Source organism: Diospyros lotus, chromosome 8 (assembly GCF_014633365.1).
Source record: "Diospyros lotus cultivar Yz01 chromosome 8, ASM1463336v1, whole genome shotgun sequence".
NCBI lineage: Eukaryota > Viridiplantae > Streptophyta > Magnoliopsida > Ericales > Ebenaceae > Diospyros > Diospyros lotus.
In genome coordinates, this window is record NC_068345.1 from 13,443,667 (window position 1) to 13,460,875 (window position 17,209).

A 17,209-nucleotide genomic window follows, 5' to 3' on the forward strand; every position below is an offset into this window, starting at 1 on the left:
TTCAATTTTTTTTTTTTTTTTTTTTTTCAAATAACTTCCATTCTTGAACCATCATTGTAGCTATAAAAGCTCATCGCCTACTCAAGGCATCGACTATTACATTAACCCTTCCTGGATGATATAGAATCTCATAGTCGAAGTCTTTAAATAACTCGACACAACGTCTTTTTCTCATGTTCAATTCTTTCTGGGATAAGAGATAATGTAGACTCTTATGATCTCTATAAATCTCAACCTTCTCACCATATAAATAGTGTCTCCACATCTTTAATGCAAATACTGCCGCTATCAACTCTAAATCATGAGTAGGGTAGTTCACCTCGTGTTTCTTCAATTATCTGGAAGCATAAGCATTAACTCAACCTTCTTACATCAATACGCATCCCAATCCTGAATGGGAGATATCACCATAAATGGAATATTTCTCTCCACTTCTTAGAATGGCTAAAACTAGTGCAGTAGTCAACTTCTGCTTTAATTCTTGGAAAGCACATTCAATCGTGACATTCCATTCAAACTTCTCTCCTTTCCTTGTTATTTTAGTCATAGGGGAAGATAAACAAACAAATCCCTCAATGAATCGCCTATAATAGCCTGCAAGACCTAAAAAGCTAAGTATCTTTGCCACTATCGTCGGCCTCGACTAATCCATAACTGTTTTAATCTTGTCTGGATCCACTGAAATACCGTCTCCAGACACCACATGACCTAGAAATCTAATCTGAGTGAGCCAAAACTCACACTTACTGAACTTGACATACAGTTGCTTTTCTCTGAGCCTCTATAGTACTGAAGTAAGATGCTCTATATGCTCCTTTACACTGGGTGAGTAACTAAAATATCATCTATGAAGACAATAATGAAGCAATCTCGGTACTCACGTAGAACTCGATTCATCAAATCCATGAAAATAGCTGGAGCATTCATTAACCCAAATGGCATCACCACAAACTCATAGTGTCCTTAGTGAGTCCTGAAAGCAATCTTCTGAATATCATTATCTCTGACTCGCAGCTGGTGGTATCCTGATATCAAATCTATTTTCGAGAATACCTTAGCTCCTCACAACTGGTCTAATAAATCATCCATTCGACGTAAAGGATACTTGTTCTTCACTGTCACCTAATTCAACTTGCAATAATCTATGAACAACCTTAAAGATCCATCTTTCTTCCTTACGAACAATACTGGTGCACCCTCATGGGGATGAACTAGGTTAGATAAAACCCTTTTTCTATTAATTCTTCTAACTGGGCTTTCAACTCCTTTAGCTCATTAGGTGCCATTCGATATGGAGCCTTAGAGATAGGAAGTGTACCAAGCAATAACTCAATAGTAAACTTTGCTCCCCTCCGAGGAGGTAATCCTGATAATTCATTAAGGAAACATCTGAGAAATCTTGTACTACTGGCACCTCAAATAAGTTCCTCTTGCTTCCCTCATCCGAGGTAACAAAAACTAGGTAAACTTCACGTCTATCATGCATCAACTTCTCTACTTTCATCACTGAGATCATAGGAATCGTAGCCATAGGCTTAACTCCTTTATATATCTGAACTGGCTGTCGAGGTAGATCAAATTCAATAATCTTCTATCGACGGTCAACTCTTGCATAATGCTATGACAATCAATCCATGACAAGGATCAAATCAAAATTTCTAACATCAAGAATTTCTAAGTCTCCAAATAACTTCTTATTATGTACCTCAATCTTGAAATTCTCAAACATTTCTCTTGACAGCATATGCTTGCTGAACTACTGTGGCATGATCCACACTCTGAGCTCCTCCAAAAACGTGGCAAATATCAACACGCAATCCTCTCTGAGATTTAATAGCCTTCTTAGCTTTAGTGGACACTAACTCTGAGGCCTATCTAGTCAAGGCTGTATACTCTCCCTCACCTTGGGCCATTGTCTTGGTACCTTACACTAACTCAACGAACTCAAAAAATTTCTAGTCCTTAACCCATGCTGAATAATAAGCGTCATTGAACACTTGCTAAAATTTGATCCATGTGGGTTCTTGATTACCAACCTTTGGCGGGTGGTCTTCCACCATCTCTCGGCATCGCCTCTAAACAAGAATGTGTTATGTCGCACTCGGCGATCATCTGTACCATCGATAGCATCCAATTCTCAATTATTGTTGCATCTGTGCCTTCTTGGAACGCTGGTGGTCGAAAGGCCATGAAATCCTTTAATAGCTGGCTCCCTGTATCTGCCTCCACAACTAGAGTTGTTGGAGCGACTGGCTTATTGCCACTACTACCTCCTACTTCTTAGGGAACTAGTGATTCCCTTACCTTATTAGTAACTATGGTATCTATCACCCTCATCAATCTTACTAGCATACCTCACATCTCGGCCATTCCTTGCCGTAGATTGCGACTAGACTCTCCTGGCGAGCCTGGTGTGGTCACTAGAACCTTATCTAGCCTGACTGCGAGTATAGGGATCATCCACCTCTACTACTCATCTTTCTGCATCACCACTTAAGGTTAGAATACTGCTAATTGGGCCAACTTATCTAACTGATGGACACAAGTCCTGACTCTACCCAACATCCTATGTGTGTACGGGAGACTCCTCAAAACACTGCTCTGATACCAATACTGTAACACCCCCTCTCCTAGAACTGCCCGAGAAGAGGTGCTACTGGGGATAATAAAATAAACTGGCTGATAAACTGAAATCTGATACCATGACTGAACATCTCAATCAATTGGAATAAAAACTCTTAGTCAATACAAACTGAAATGCATAAACTCTTACTGAGGGACAATCCCTCAACTGAAATATAAAATAAGATCTAATCTAAGAAAACACTATGAAACTCAACAGACTCCCAGACATCTTTTATCTTGAGCGGCTCCACGTACACACACTATAAATCACTGCTGCTAGGCCCCACATCTGATACTCCCCTGCTAGAACCTGGAGGGGTGAAGAGTACAAGGTGAGCTACAAAAGCTCAGCAAGTAATAAGCTGGAAAGAATACTGAAGCTGAATCGAAGAATATCGATACTGATAAATAACTCACTGAACTTGTACTGAATAATCACTGTCTGATTGCATTCATAAAAATGTAATGCACATAAACTGTAAACTAAATGCAAGTATGCAACTTTGGCTCATAGGCCCACATAATCTGATAATACATACCTGTCTGATCTGAAACCTGCATACATAAAAACTGTAAGCACATACTGTGGGCAAAGCCCCTAACCCCCTGGTTGCCACCAGGCGAGCAACTCATAAACTGAGTTGAAACTGAAACTGATGGGATCCCCACGGACAAGCCGCCTAGCGCGCATAATGCAATGCAATGCTCACATAAATGCTGGCACACGATATGTAGTGCTCCATATAAAGTCATGCTCAATGCTCATACCAAAATGTATGCACATAATCTCACAAAATAATGCTGATCATGTCAAAATAAAATAATGCTGAACATGATATGATCTTCATCTATATATTAGAATACAAAGATTCTATGAATTATGATTTATGGTATGGGTATGATTAACTTGCCATATTCTGGCTTATGAATTCAATGTTGGAAGGTATTGAATACATTGATTGAATTAAACTTGAATTAGGACTCACTCGAAGCTAAATTAGATTTTTGGAAAAGTCATCCGGATATCAGAAAGGATATCAGGATAAGAAGAAAGACATCCAGATATGAAGAAGGCTCATCCGGATACATTAACATTCAAAGAAGAAGCTATTCGGATATGCTGGGAAGTATTCGGATATGAACTAGGACATCCGGATATGATTTTGGTCCTCCGGATATCTCACTGATGCATTCAGATATAACTGGGGACTATTCGAATGAAAAATTCAACTTTTGAGGGAGGCATCCGGATATCAGGCGAGACATCTGGATATTATCTTGACCTTTTCGGATGTATAAACAAACCATTCGGATATCATACTTGAAGAACTTTAGATACATCCGGATACGATACAAGGTATCCGGATATTAGAACTTAGAGTAATAGAACTTGCAATCCAAAATGGATAAGGATTAATGGAACTTGCAATCCAAAATGGATGAGGATTAATAGAACTTGCAATCCAAAAAGGATAAGGATTTATAGAACTTGCAATCCAAAATGGATAAGGATTATTGGAACTTGCAATAAAAAATGGATAAGGATTACTGGAACTTGCAATCCAAAATGGATGAGGATTAATAGAACTTGCAATCCAAAAAGGATAAGGATTTATAGAACTTGCAATCCAAAATGGATAAGGATTATTGGAACTTGCAATCCAAAATGGATAAGGATTACTGGAACTTGCAATCCAAAATGGATAAGGATTAATCGAACTTGCAATCCAAAATGGATAAGGATTACTGGAACTTACAATCCAAAATGGATGAGGATTAATAGAACTTGCAATCTAAAATGGATTAGGATTACTGGATCTTGCAATCCAAAATGGATAAGGATTAATGGAACTTGCTCATAACTTCACTGTTATACGCATATATATATATATACGTCTCTGCTTACTGATATAAAATCTAAGAACTCAATGAAGAACTGGAATAATCTGAAAAACTAATATAAACCTGTAATGGAAGGGATTACAGGAAGAATACTTGCCTGATAGAACTCTCTGATCGAACCCTGGAGCGATCCTGAAGACTCTAGCAAGCCTCTGCTATCGCTTGGCCTCTTGGTTCTTCACATGGCGTGAAGAAAAGCTAAGCTAATGGGCTCTATATATAGACATAAAGTCCTAGATCCCTTTCCTTTTATAACTTGGAATCCCTCTCCCAATTGAACTTTGAGACTCTCAAAACCTTCTCCTATTGGGACTAGGAGACTCTTAATCCAATTCCATCTCATACATGGATTCTCATTCTTCTTTAAATACATAGTCCCACTTTATTAATAATAATACAAAAATTATTATTAAAACTCTCAAATAATAATAAAACTCCAAAATTACCTTCATGCCCTTGCATTTAATTTCTACAAAATAAATGTCATTTAAATGCTATTTAAATTCTATTATCTCAATTAAAAATCACTAGTTTGCCACCTTGGCAAATTCTGAAACTCCAAAATTAAAAAGAAATAAACGCTATTCTTTTCCTTCAAAATCTCTAAATTGCCACATTAAATAATTAATTGGCAAAATCGCTTAATCAAATACTTCAACAATTAATTAAATAATTCCTGAATAAATACTGGGCCCTCTAATGGGTCGTTACAGTAATGACCCATATATCCACGATTGAGACTCATATATCCACGATTGACCCATATACACTTTATTGAGACTCGTGGCCCAAGGACTGGGATATGTGGTTATGGGCTTTGAAAGTGAAATTCGAAAGGCATGAATGGTTGACAAGTGTACTTGTCTAGGGATTGATGAGCATGGTCAACCCAAGGGTTCAAATTTTGAGATGCATGACAACATTCTCAAGTTTCGGACAGGATATACGTGGCAAAGATCTTGTGATTAAGAAAGGATTATAGTTAGTATAATTTTCCTTGGGATATGTGATCTCCTATGAAGAGCTACAATAGGATTATTTGAAATAAGGTATTGAGGTATGTTCTTCCCTAGTTATTTAATCAGTCAAGTGTTAGTTTCAAGGATGGAATTTTGAGATTTAGAACATATGGCAAATTTCAAGAACGAAATTTTTTTGAGGGGAGAATGTAAGATCCCATATTTTCGTGAGTTGCCACGTAATTTAAGCAAGTTTAGAATACCAAAAAATTGCCTTCATAACAATTACAAGTACCAAATTGATTGTAAGGAATGCCTCAGAGTGTAATTATCTAAGGAAAATGATATGATCTCGATGAGCATTACAAGATAGGATTTATGGTTTTAAAAGAAATTGGAATTGAGTCTATTTTTGGTACAGTTAAAATACAACTATGATTTAGGTTGAAAAATTGAATGGTTGTAGGGGACTCCCCGGAAGTCAACGCAATCCTAAAGGGGCTCCGGTTCTTCGTAAGGAACAACCCTTAAGTGGTTTCGGGATGAAACAAAGGGGTTTTGCAAGCAAAGCATAAGTCCGGGCCAAAGTGTAATTTTTGAAATTATTGAGGGAGGTCGAAATGACGTATTTCCTAGAACCTCGGGGGTCAAAAGAGAAATTTTGAACATAAGGGTCTCAATAGAAATGTTGGAAAACCTAGGGGCCTTGTGGAAAGGGTCAAAATGTAATTCGAAAATGAGAGGGGGTGATAGTGTAATTTCTAAAAGAACTTGGAAGCCATGGCCAACCAAGCTCCATCCTATCACTGAATTCGGCCATAGGAGGCCCGAGAAAGTGGCAAGGGACCTCGGGGCAAGGCCCTAGGACCGATCTTGGTTGACAATCGGCCTTGGCATGGTCGAAAATAGCTAAACTTTTTGGCCGAAATTGGCCAAAAAGTTGGCCGCTTAAATCAAGTTTTTGGGTTACTTTTGGTGGGTTTTGGAAGGAAATAGGGCAAGGGGAGACATCAGTGGCCTTGGGTTATGAGAAATTAGTTGTTTTGTGGCTCGATTTGGTGTATTAAAAAGGAACCATGGTTGTAATACCCTAAGTCATATTTGAATAAATTAATTTAGTCTATATGATATTAAGTTTATGTAAGTTTATGTAATTAATTTGATTTAAATTAAATTTGATTAGTTTAAGTATGTATGTGAAATGTAAATAAATGTATAAATATGTAAATGAAAATAGTAAGATTTAAGATTAATGTGATTGAATGAAATTATAATATGATTAAAGGAAATCATAATTTATGTAAATATAAGTATATATGCAGGTATGTATATTGTGTATATATATGTATATATATATATATAAAAATCGGATTTGCAGAAGCAGTGCGCGGCCAGAGCATGGCCGCACCTGCAAGTTGCTTCTTGGGGGTAAAGGAAGGGTTTTTAATGCTGAAATGACCGGGGTATGGCCTCTAGGACGCGTGGCCATCGATGGGGAAGCGAAGCACGTCGAAAATGGGCTATAAATAGCCGCTCCAAGACTGCCCAATCCATTCGAAAATTTCGAGGCTTAGATCGGTCGATTGGGAGAGAGTTTGAGAGACTGGTGAGTGGGGTTTTGATCTTCAAGTTGTGGGCATCGTTTCTGTTAAATTTGGTGGCTAATGAAGCAGCAAAGAAGGGGGAATCGAGCTTTCCGAAAAATGCGCAACTCGCCGGAGCCGCGACTTCAAACGACGAATCGAGGTATTTTCTTATGTTTTTTCTCGAATTTAAGGTTTTTATGGTGTTCGGGGGGTCGGATATGGGGGTTTAGAAGCTTCGTTCGAAGCTTTTTGAAGCGGCAGCATCACCGGCAGCGTGTTCAGCCACCGGAGAAGATGAAGCAGACGGGCGCATGCAGCCACGCGCCCGCGAGTAGGAAGAAGGCGCGTGGCTGGCACGCGCCCATCAGAAAATAAAATAAAATAAAAAGAGTAAAATTTTGAAAAAAAATTATTAAATTTGAAATATTGTTTATGATATATTGGTGAAGCAATTTTCTGGAAATGCCAAAATTATTAATTATTTATGTAGATTTTTCTATTATAGAAATAAAGAAAAAATAGGATTTTAATTCAAAAAATTTCAAGAAAATTTCAGAATGTTAGAAGTATTATTTAAGAAATATTAGTGAAAAGAAATTGAATAAAATGAAAGATTAGGTAATTATTATGTAATTTTGGAAGAGATAAAGCTTAGGAATAAAAGAAAAAATGGAAGAAATTCTGAAAAACTAGCAAATGGTATTCTAAAAATAAATCTATGTTGTAGGGATCCTTGTGAGCAAGGAGATTAAGGGATAGCCACTTGGCACGTAGTTCGAGACAAATTAGCTGTAAGTATGCTACCTGAATTTAATACAGTTATAAATGTAAAATGCTTTTATCATATTGGCATGCTATGATATGAAATCATCACGTAGACTGCATCAATGGCATGACTATGAAATGCATACATGCACAATGATACTATATGAGGCCGTAGGGAGTACGAACTGACACCGCTGGCCTATCAAGGGTGCACCCATACACCCCGGCTTCGAAGAGGTGGCCGCTAAAATGATAGGTAGCATGAGGGGTGTAGTTGACACCTACGATGAAAGACATTGCATACACTCATAGCATTGCATTTGGTATTCTTACTTAGATGATTCATCATCTAACATGGGTTCGCCCCTGGAACATTCAACGTTCCAGCCGGGACTTGCAGAGATGATTCAGAGAGTGGTGATGTGTAGTGACACGAGACACCAAGATGCGAGTAAATGTACGATGTTATAATATGATTAGTTTAAGATTTATGTATATTGTACCATCATCAAACGCTTTATGTATTAACTTGTATTAAATGCCATGTACAATTATTAAATTATGCATTACCATGAGCAGGTTCGATTCAGCTTCCGCTTGTATTTAATTTCTAGTGTAAACATCTCGTCAAGCACTAGATAAGGCCTTAGGGAATTTCGGGAATAATGTAACTAAAAAAAAAAAAATATATAGACCAAATTTCCTAAGATATAACATGTCCGAGAAGGCGGGCTGTTACAATGGTGGCCAAAAATTTTCAAAATTTAAGCTCGAAATCGGGCACAATTGGGGGTGAATCGAGACCAAGTGATAGAGGGCTTTTGTTCTTGTGTTGGTAAGGATGAATTCTGAAGAATTTAAAGCATTTTAGTGGTGGTTTGAAGGGTATTCGAGGCTTGGCCGGAGAAGGAGGCGGACCATCAGGCCAAAGCTTCGACTGGCCCGTTGAGGGCCTTCCAATGTTCCTTTCAGGCTGAGAGTTATGCCATTGGGATCGACTCAAGTAGGGGAGCAAGGTGGTGGAGGAAGCCAGCATCATCGGTGTGTCGGTGTAATACCCCATAATTTAATGTAAAGGTTGGATGTTGCAATAAAGTGTTTCAAATGGAAGTTTAGAATTAAAGTGTAAACATGAATGGTTTTAGGGCATTAAACCGAACCCAAGTGTAAATATCACAACTTGTAAAAGGGATAGCTTGTTTCCAACAAAAGGAATGAATGCAATAATGAATCCTTATCCTAGAAGCCATGTGTTGGAAAGATAGGATTGGTTTGAGAATTTTCCCTAAAGTCTTAAAGTGTTATGATTGTAATGATTGATTTTTATCCTAAAAGTCTAAACTTGGAAGATTAGGATTGGCTAGGATTTTCTTACAAGGGAAGAAGATGATAAATCTTATCTTGGAAGTGTAGTTGGGAGCCTAGGATTGGAAGAAGTGGAAGCTTGCATTAGAAGATAGGAAAAATTTCAAAGTTGTGATGATTACTAGGGTGGAAAATGAGTAACTTGGAGGCCAAGTGAAATCTTGAGGATTTTGGAATTTGAAAGCTATATAAAGGGAAGGAGTTAAGCCACGTGAAGCCAAGAAGAAAGAAAGCAAGCAAGGAAAGAAAGAAAATCAAAGAAAAAGCAAAGAAGAAATGATAAGGAGACTTGATCGGAAAACTGCGAAAACAGAAAGGAAATCAAAAAGGTAGGCCAATTTTCTTTCTGTAGAATCATAGAGCATGAAAATAAGAGTCCTTAGGTTCAAATGGAGAGCGAATCAGAGCAAAATGAGCAAGTTGTAGCATTTTTAATTTTGGGTTGCAAAATCCGTAACAAGGAAGGAGGAGGCGCGTGGCCAACCTTCCGGGGGCGCGTGAGGGCGCGTCCAGCCTCCGTTTGGCCTGAAATTTTCACCATAATTCTTATAATTTAATTATCTACAATACCATGTAGAAATATTTAAGGTTTGGTTCACTGAAATACATGATTTTTGCAGAAATAGCCCCTAGTGCTCGAAACCAGGCTGTGAACGGTGCTATCGAAGGGAAAACGATCGAGGTGAGTGATTCTTGCATGTTTGTGACACTTTGAGCGTTTGTTGCTTTACTTGTGTGTGGATGTTGCTTGCAAATCATGCCTTTGTGGCTTACATGTCATATTTTCCCTTGACTATGCATATTCTTTCTACTTTGTCATATATCATGTTTGTGTTGGTGATTGTGGCTATTTGTTGGGCCATCATGGAAGAACTCGTGCTCTTGCGGTGAGCCAAGGGGTGACTATGATGACCGCAGGAGTGATTGTAACACCCTGGTATTACTACCACAGGGGTGGATTTCATAATGGCAGTATTGCATTTGCACGTATGTACTTTTCTTTTCTGAGTCACTCACTTAGATGTTATTATCTAACTCGGGTGTTTCATACCCCTGGGATATTCAACGTCCCAGATTTAATAGAAGTGCTAGGTGTTCCAGGTTCTGGTGCGAGCAAGGGCGGAAAGATGGTACTTGGCTAGCTTTGGGTTTCACAGCCAGCTTCAGCCTTTATTTCATTATGTACCTTTGTAAACCAAGTGATGTATTGTAATAGAAGTTAGGATGCTAGAGCTTGTATTAAATGCATGGGTTGTGTTGGTGTAATATCTCAATTGTTGCACTTCAAGTGTTATATGGGAAAGTTGCCATGATAAGGGTTTACTTGCTATCTTGGGCATGTGTTGCAGTTATAACTACAAGTAGTGAGTTGTGTCTTTTGGGTTTATTGAAAGTTGTTTGCATTTCCTGTACATACAAAGGAATCTAGTGGAAACCCCTTTATTTAGCTTTGGTTAAGCTTGCAGGTTCGATCCAATGCTTTCGTTCGTAAGGGTTTCCATAACGCCCGTAGGTGATGTCTTAATTATATTTCAAGTTAATGCGTATTTGGAAAAGTGGGGCGTTATAGTCGGCGCCAGAAAAGATAATCGGCACGTGGCCTGCACGCACTAGTCATCACGCGCAGACCACGTGTTAGCGCGTGAGGGCATATGCGAGTTTGGAAAATTGTGCAAAAAATCTTGAAAATTCTAGAAAAAGTGATCTCGAGGTTTGTGCAAAAAGTTTTGGTGTTTGCCTTTTTTGTTTCTCTATTTTCGAAATGACCAACCTTATTTTGCGTACAATCAAAGCTTCAACATAAGTTCTGGAATTTTCTTTAGAAGTTCTTAGAATATTATGAATTGTTGTGGAAAAAGATTGGAGAAAATAGTTAAAGAAGTATTTATTTAGAAATTTTAGAGAGGAAAATGGAAAAAAATGGAGAAAAAATAAAGAAATTGAAGTATTGATATATTCCGTAAATAAATATGATGATTAGGGTGCTTTGAGGCTTAAGATGAAGTAACTTATGCGAATTTTGAGGTTAGCATGCAAATCGATATGATGCACGTATTTTGAGGCAAGGCGCAAGTATCAAGGTAGCCCGTTAAGCTTTAGAAGGTAAGTGGTTCGACCCCAAAAACTTGATTTTATGTAAATGAATTTATCATGTTGTCATGTCTTAATATGAATATGTCATGTAGATTGCATTTACATGTATTGATGATGAAATATGCATATAAGCACGATGAGATTTACGGTCATATGTTGCATGGGTTTGGTATTAGGGACTAGCGTTGTTGCTTTGCCAAGGGTGCACCCATACACCTCGGTCTAGCAGGGAGACTGTAAAAATGGCGGGCAATAGTTGGGTGTGGTCAACCCAAACATGAGAGTAATGATGATATATGCATTGCATTCATACGCGTGCATTAAATGTTTTGTTTCCTTATTTAGATGATTCATCATCTAACTTGGGCTTTGCCCTTGAAATATTCAAATGTTCCAGATAGAGATTGTAGAAAAAACGAGGATGAATGAGGCATGAAATGGCACTTAGCAAAGTGCATGATGAATTGAATGTATGTTATGTAGCCCATGTATTTAAGTTCTGCTACTTCGAATTCTGAACGTTTTGACGAATGGTGTTATATAACCTTATTTATGGTTAATGAGGATGTAAGAATTGATTTATGATTAATGTTAAGATGTTAGGTTCGATTCTAGCTTCCGCATTTGATGTTTATGATGGTTCTCTTTCAAGATAGATGTATGGAAATTTTGAGATAGATATGAGGAATGATATGATTTAGTAATAGTTTTTAAGAAAAAAATTTATTATCCCAGAATTGTCCTAAGTTATAACACGTCCGAGAAAGTGGGGTGTTACAACCTGCCTCCATACGCTACTGCATAGGGACCACACAATGCATCTCTCACTCGGTAACTAAATAGTTCTTAGCAATGGCAAATCTCTGACACCAATATACAAGACAACCTGTAAAAAAAAAAATATACAAGACAACTGTGTTGCCTCCAATCTAAGGACCAGTAACACAATCGAAGCCTATGATAGATCATAGATCCTCTCAACCATGTGATATATCATGTGCATCACATTCAACAGATGTTCCACTAGCATCTACTCATATGTATACTCTGTCCATCTCATGATGGCATGCGACTCACCATCCTTTATTATTAGCATCTCATACTAATCAAAGGTAGTATCCTATGTGCCTGTCCGTACTTAACTGGTCATAGTCCCCTTCTGAGAAGTCTTAAGGATTGGGAATTATTATTAAGATATCCTTAATAAAAAGGTCATTAGTCACATATTCTTAACACTTAAGAATAAGACATTTAACAAGAAATCTAGGTACTCATTCATATATAATGATTGGAGAGCTGTGAATGAAGATATAACTTTAAAATATGAAAATACATTTTACTATATATGCAAGAATTACATTATTAGTCTCATTATTACAATTACTAGATGCCATCTAAATCTAGCATTAGGGCACCAATACCAACAGGTGTATCTTGCAAGAATGGCCATGTTGCATCGTACCGTGGTCTTACTACGACATGCATGCTGCGACGAAATCGTGAGTTCCAATAAGCATTTCCTACCGCAGTCTTATCGCGGAATGCATTCTGTGATAGGACCGTGAGCTCTAGAATGTGCATGTTGAATTCTTTGGGGTATACCTTTTTGTGTTTATATTTGAATTGAGATCCTTTTGTTTCTTTGTAAACTAGACTTCATAAGTTTCATTTTGATATATAACTTGAATCATTTGGTTACGATTTGAGCTCATACCAACCCCGTTAATCCTTGCCTAAAATCTAGAAATGTTATTGTTTACAAGTTTTGCCTTGCTTTAGTTTTCATGGAATAACTTTTTGTAGTTATTTTGATTGCAAATCTATTTGTTGTTCTAGAAACTAGATTCTTGAACTTCAATTTTGACATATTGTTTGTGGTATTTGACCAAGTATTGAGCCTAAAACATGTCTTTGAAAATTAGCTTAAAACCTAGAATTTCTGGAATTTTGCTCATTGAGTTCCTTTTGTTTGGTTATTCTTCCTAAGCTTAATATCACGATTCTTGCCCACTTTATTATGTTTAACCTTGTGGTCTTCCTTGAATATTTGAGGAATTTCATTTGGAAGCCAAATGGGGTTTCAATTCACCCTATATTCTTGTGGAATAATGCCTAACCATGTTAGGATAGGTTCCTAAAGGGTATGGAGGTGTCGTGTGTGTGTTTTGGGTGTGTTGTATGTGGATTTAAGGGTGTAAGCTATAGAGGTTGTTGATCAATTGGGCTAAGTTGTCAATCGTTTGGTGGTCCTGCGAAAGGAAATTGTCGACCGACTCGAGGAAGCTTTTGATGGTTTCCTCTGTCAACTGAGGGTTGGCAACTATCATTGACTCTACCAATATTTATCACTCAGCATTAACTTGTAGCGTTGGGCTTTGGGATTGTATTATGGGCTGATCATTTATTATGTATGCTTGAACACGGGCATTATAGGGTGACTAGGAGCATTAGCATTGCATCAGGTGTGATTGACTACATGGGCAAAGCGTGGCCTAATGCCTGGATTATGGGGGCCATTGTATCACATGTATGCTTACACCGTTGTGCATTTCTTATGTGTTGCATTGCATGGTTTCTGACGCACATCGCAGACTTATCCGTTGGGTATACCCACAAGCATTGGCTTGAGATGATGACTTACAAGCGTTGGCTCGAGATGATGTTATATTAGCAGTGGCTCAGGATGATGTTATGGGAATTTTGGCCAATGGTGATTTTGTGGGAGCTTTAGCTCGAGATGGGGCTATGTGTCAGCCAATTCATGGCTGGGAACAGGTTTGCATACAGAATCCTATGTGTCAATGTGTCTTATGTGGGCCTCTTGCTTCATTTTATGTGCATTGGTGTGTGTTTGTGACCGATGGGTCGAGTTATGAATCATGGCATGGCTTGTATATGGTGTGAGGGTGAGTTTATCTTTAGTCTTGCTCCCTTATTGTTTCTTTATGCTTGCTGAGTCTTGTAACTCACTCTTGCTTTACATCATTTCAAGTAAGGGTAAAGAGATAATCAAGGGTGGGTCCAGCAAAGCTCAATCCTCCATGGGTAGATGACATGTACAAGGACACCCTGACTGAAAGACTCTTAAAGCATTTTGTTTTGTTTGAGTTTAGAAAAGACAATGTTTTATTTTTTTAGAACATGTTATTTTTGGTAAATTGTATTGCTCTTTTGAGCCTATTGGGCGGATGGGTCTGAATGTTAGGTAAAAGAATTGTGAATTATGTTGTGTCTTGCTTCCATTGTGAAAAGAATTGAAAGGAATTTGAGAATGTGTCTCTTGAGTTGGCATTTGTGTCCATTTTGACAAGACCACTGCTACGGACTCATATGCTAGCAGGACTTCCGAGGTTAGGGCCCTGACATATGTATATGAGAGTTTGAAATTAATAATGAATACAAGCTACAAGATATACCAAAAATAAATAAAATGAGGTAAAAGGCAACATATAGTAGTTCGATGTTTCCACACACACCTAGTTCACTCTCCTAAGGTCTAACCACCTTTAGGGTTCCATTAAACCAATCTCACCAAGGTTTTCTCCCTAGCTCACCTTGGAAACTAGACACACTCCTAGATTTTAACGGTTCTAAGCAACCAATCTCACCAAAGTTTTCTCCCTAACTCACCTTAGAAACTAGATATACTCATAAATTTTAATAGTTCTAGACAACCAATACAATCCACAATAAAAGTTTATATGAATATAAATATTTGTCTACACTTGGATACAAATGAATCAACAATTAAGAAGAAATACACAAGGCAATGATATGTAACTAAATAAATAATCAGTAACCTCAATTTTGATGGAGAAATTTGTAGTAGACTTGAAAATATTTTCTCCACTGGTCTTGTGGCTCTTTGATGGATGAGCAATAAAGCTTTGAGAGCCTTGGATTGTTTGAAAATTTTCTTGAGAGTGTTTGAGAGCTTGTGGGTGCTATGGATATACAAAATGTGCAATTCTTGATCTTCAAAATGAGCCTGTTGTATTTATAAGTGTTGCTGGAAGCACTATATAATGGTTGACCGTTAGGCTTTGAAAGTCGACTCTTGTTTGAACAAGAGTCAACTTCTTCAAGACATCGCTGGACAAATTGAGTGACGATAAAAAATATGACCATTGGGCTTCTAAGAGTCGACTTACTGGTCCAGATTGTGGGAAAAATTATTTTTATGCATTTAAAAATTTACTTGAGGAATAGTTCTAATGAAAAATACCACTTTTGATAATTATATACTATGAAAAGATATTTTACAAATTAATCGAAAACAATTAGGGACTATAATTTGTATATTATTAAAAATATCATTTTTGTTAATCATCAAAACTTAATTAGAGGTTAAGTGGAGCAAGTTGGCTCAACATTCTCTCTTTTTTATCATGACAAAAACATGTTTTTTGACATGATTAATTTATTTAAAAATATTTTGAAGTCTCCCTTAATTTTATACTATAGGCTTCCCCTTTCAAAAATACTGATAGCCTAATAAATAATACATAAAAAAATTTTGACAAATTTTAAGGACCAAAGAACCTGATTGCTTAACTCTCATACATACAATCTCTCATAATTACATAGGATATTTCATACTTCTCCCCTTTTTTGTCATAATCAAAAGAGACATTGTTAATGGAAAGAATAAAGATGTAAACAGCATAATTCATAAGAGAAATTAACCAAGCATAATCCATTGATAATATAAACATGAACATGATAGATAAGGAATAAAATAAGGCACTAAATATACTGAAACATTGTGAGGCACCATTAACATGACCTAATCTTCTATGCCATAAAAGAATATTTTCATTTTTCACTATTAGGCATTTCACATTAAATTCCTCAATATCGGCAATGTAAACATTACCTTGCCTATTAGCACATATAATAACAAAATTATTTTCATCAATAACAAGACTATGCCTTTGTTTGAAACTAAGCTCATAGCCATCATCACAAAATTGGCTAATATTGAGATTATGTTTTAAACCATCTACTAAAAGAACATTTGTAATAGTAGTGGAATGTGGCGAGCCAACCATACCTATACCAACCACTTTACCTTTGGTATTGTTAACAAATGTGGCAGATCCTCCATCCTTGAGAGTGAGATCTAAAAATAGATCTCTCTCACCGATTATGTGCCATGAGCAACCACTATCCATATATCATCTATTTCCCATTGTGGTCTTCACGCATATTTACACATTTGAAAAGATCATGTTTTAGATTTGGGTGCCCATCTATAGACGGGTCCCTTGAATTTTGTTTCATTTAGATCAAATAATTTTATTACTCTTGATGCATTTAAATAAGGTAAGTTAACAACATTTGAAATTTTGTGATCCAAAGTCTTCATAGTTTGGACTATCGCTTTGGATATCCACATTTGTACTTGACTACTCTTCCTAGGTTAGGGTTTCCAACTAGGTTGTTTCCACTCTTTCTTAGGTGTTTTGCGCCTTGGTTTGAGTCTTGAATTCTTCCTTGAAATCAATGTGGCAAGGGTTCTTTCAATGACATTTTTTTCTACTAATAATTTGTTATTTTGAGTTTTTAGGAATTTGTTTTCTTCTTGAATTTTAATTAATTGGTCATCTACCTTATTTTTATCTTCATTCTTTAAATCTTGTGATTTTTCTTCTAAGTTCTTTATTTCATTCTTTATTTTTTCATTTTTTTTCTTTATGAGATTTCTTAAAATTTTTTAGCTCTTTCTTAATAGATTGATATTTTCTATATGTTCTTTCCAGCCCAACAGGATTGGCAAGGACCGATTGCAATGGCGGTGGAATATCGCGGTCCGACGAGGGTGGCTGACACCTGCAAACACTCCGACGCTCAAATCAGTAAGGGTTCAAAATAACAGAGTGAGGGTAAGGCTTGGAAATAACATACCTTACC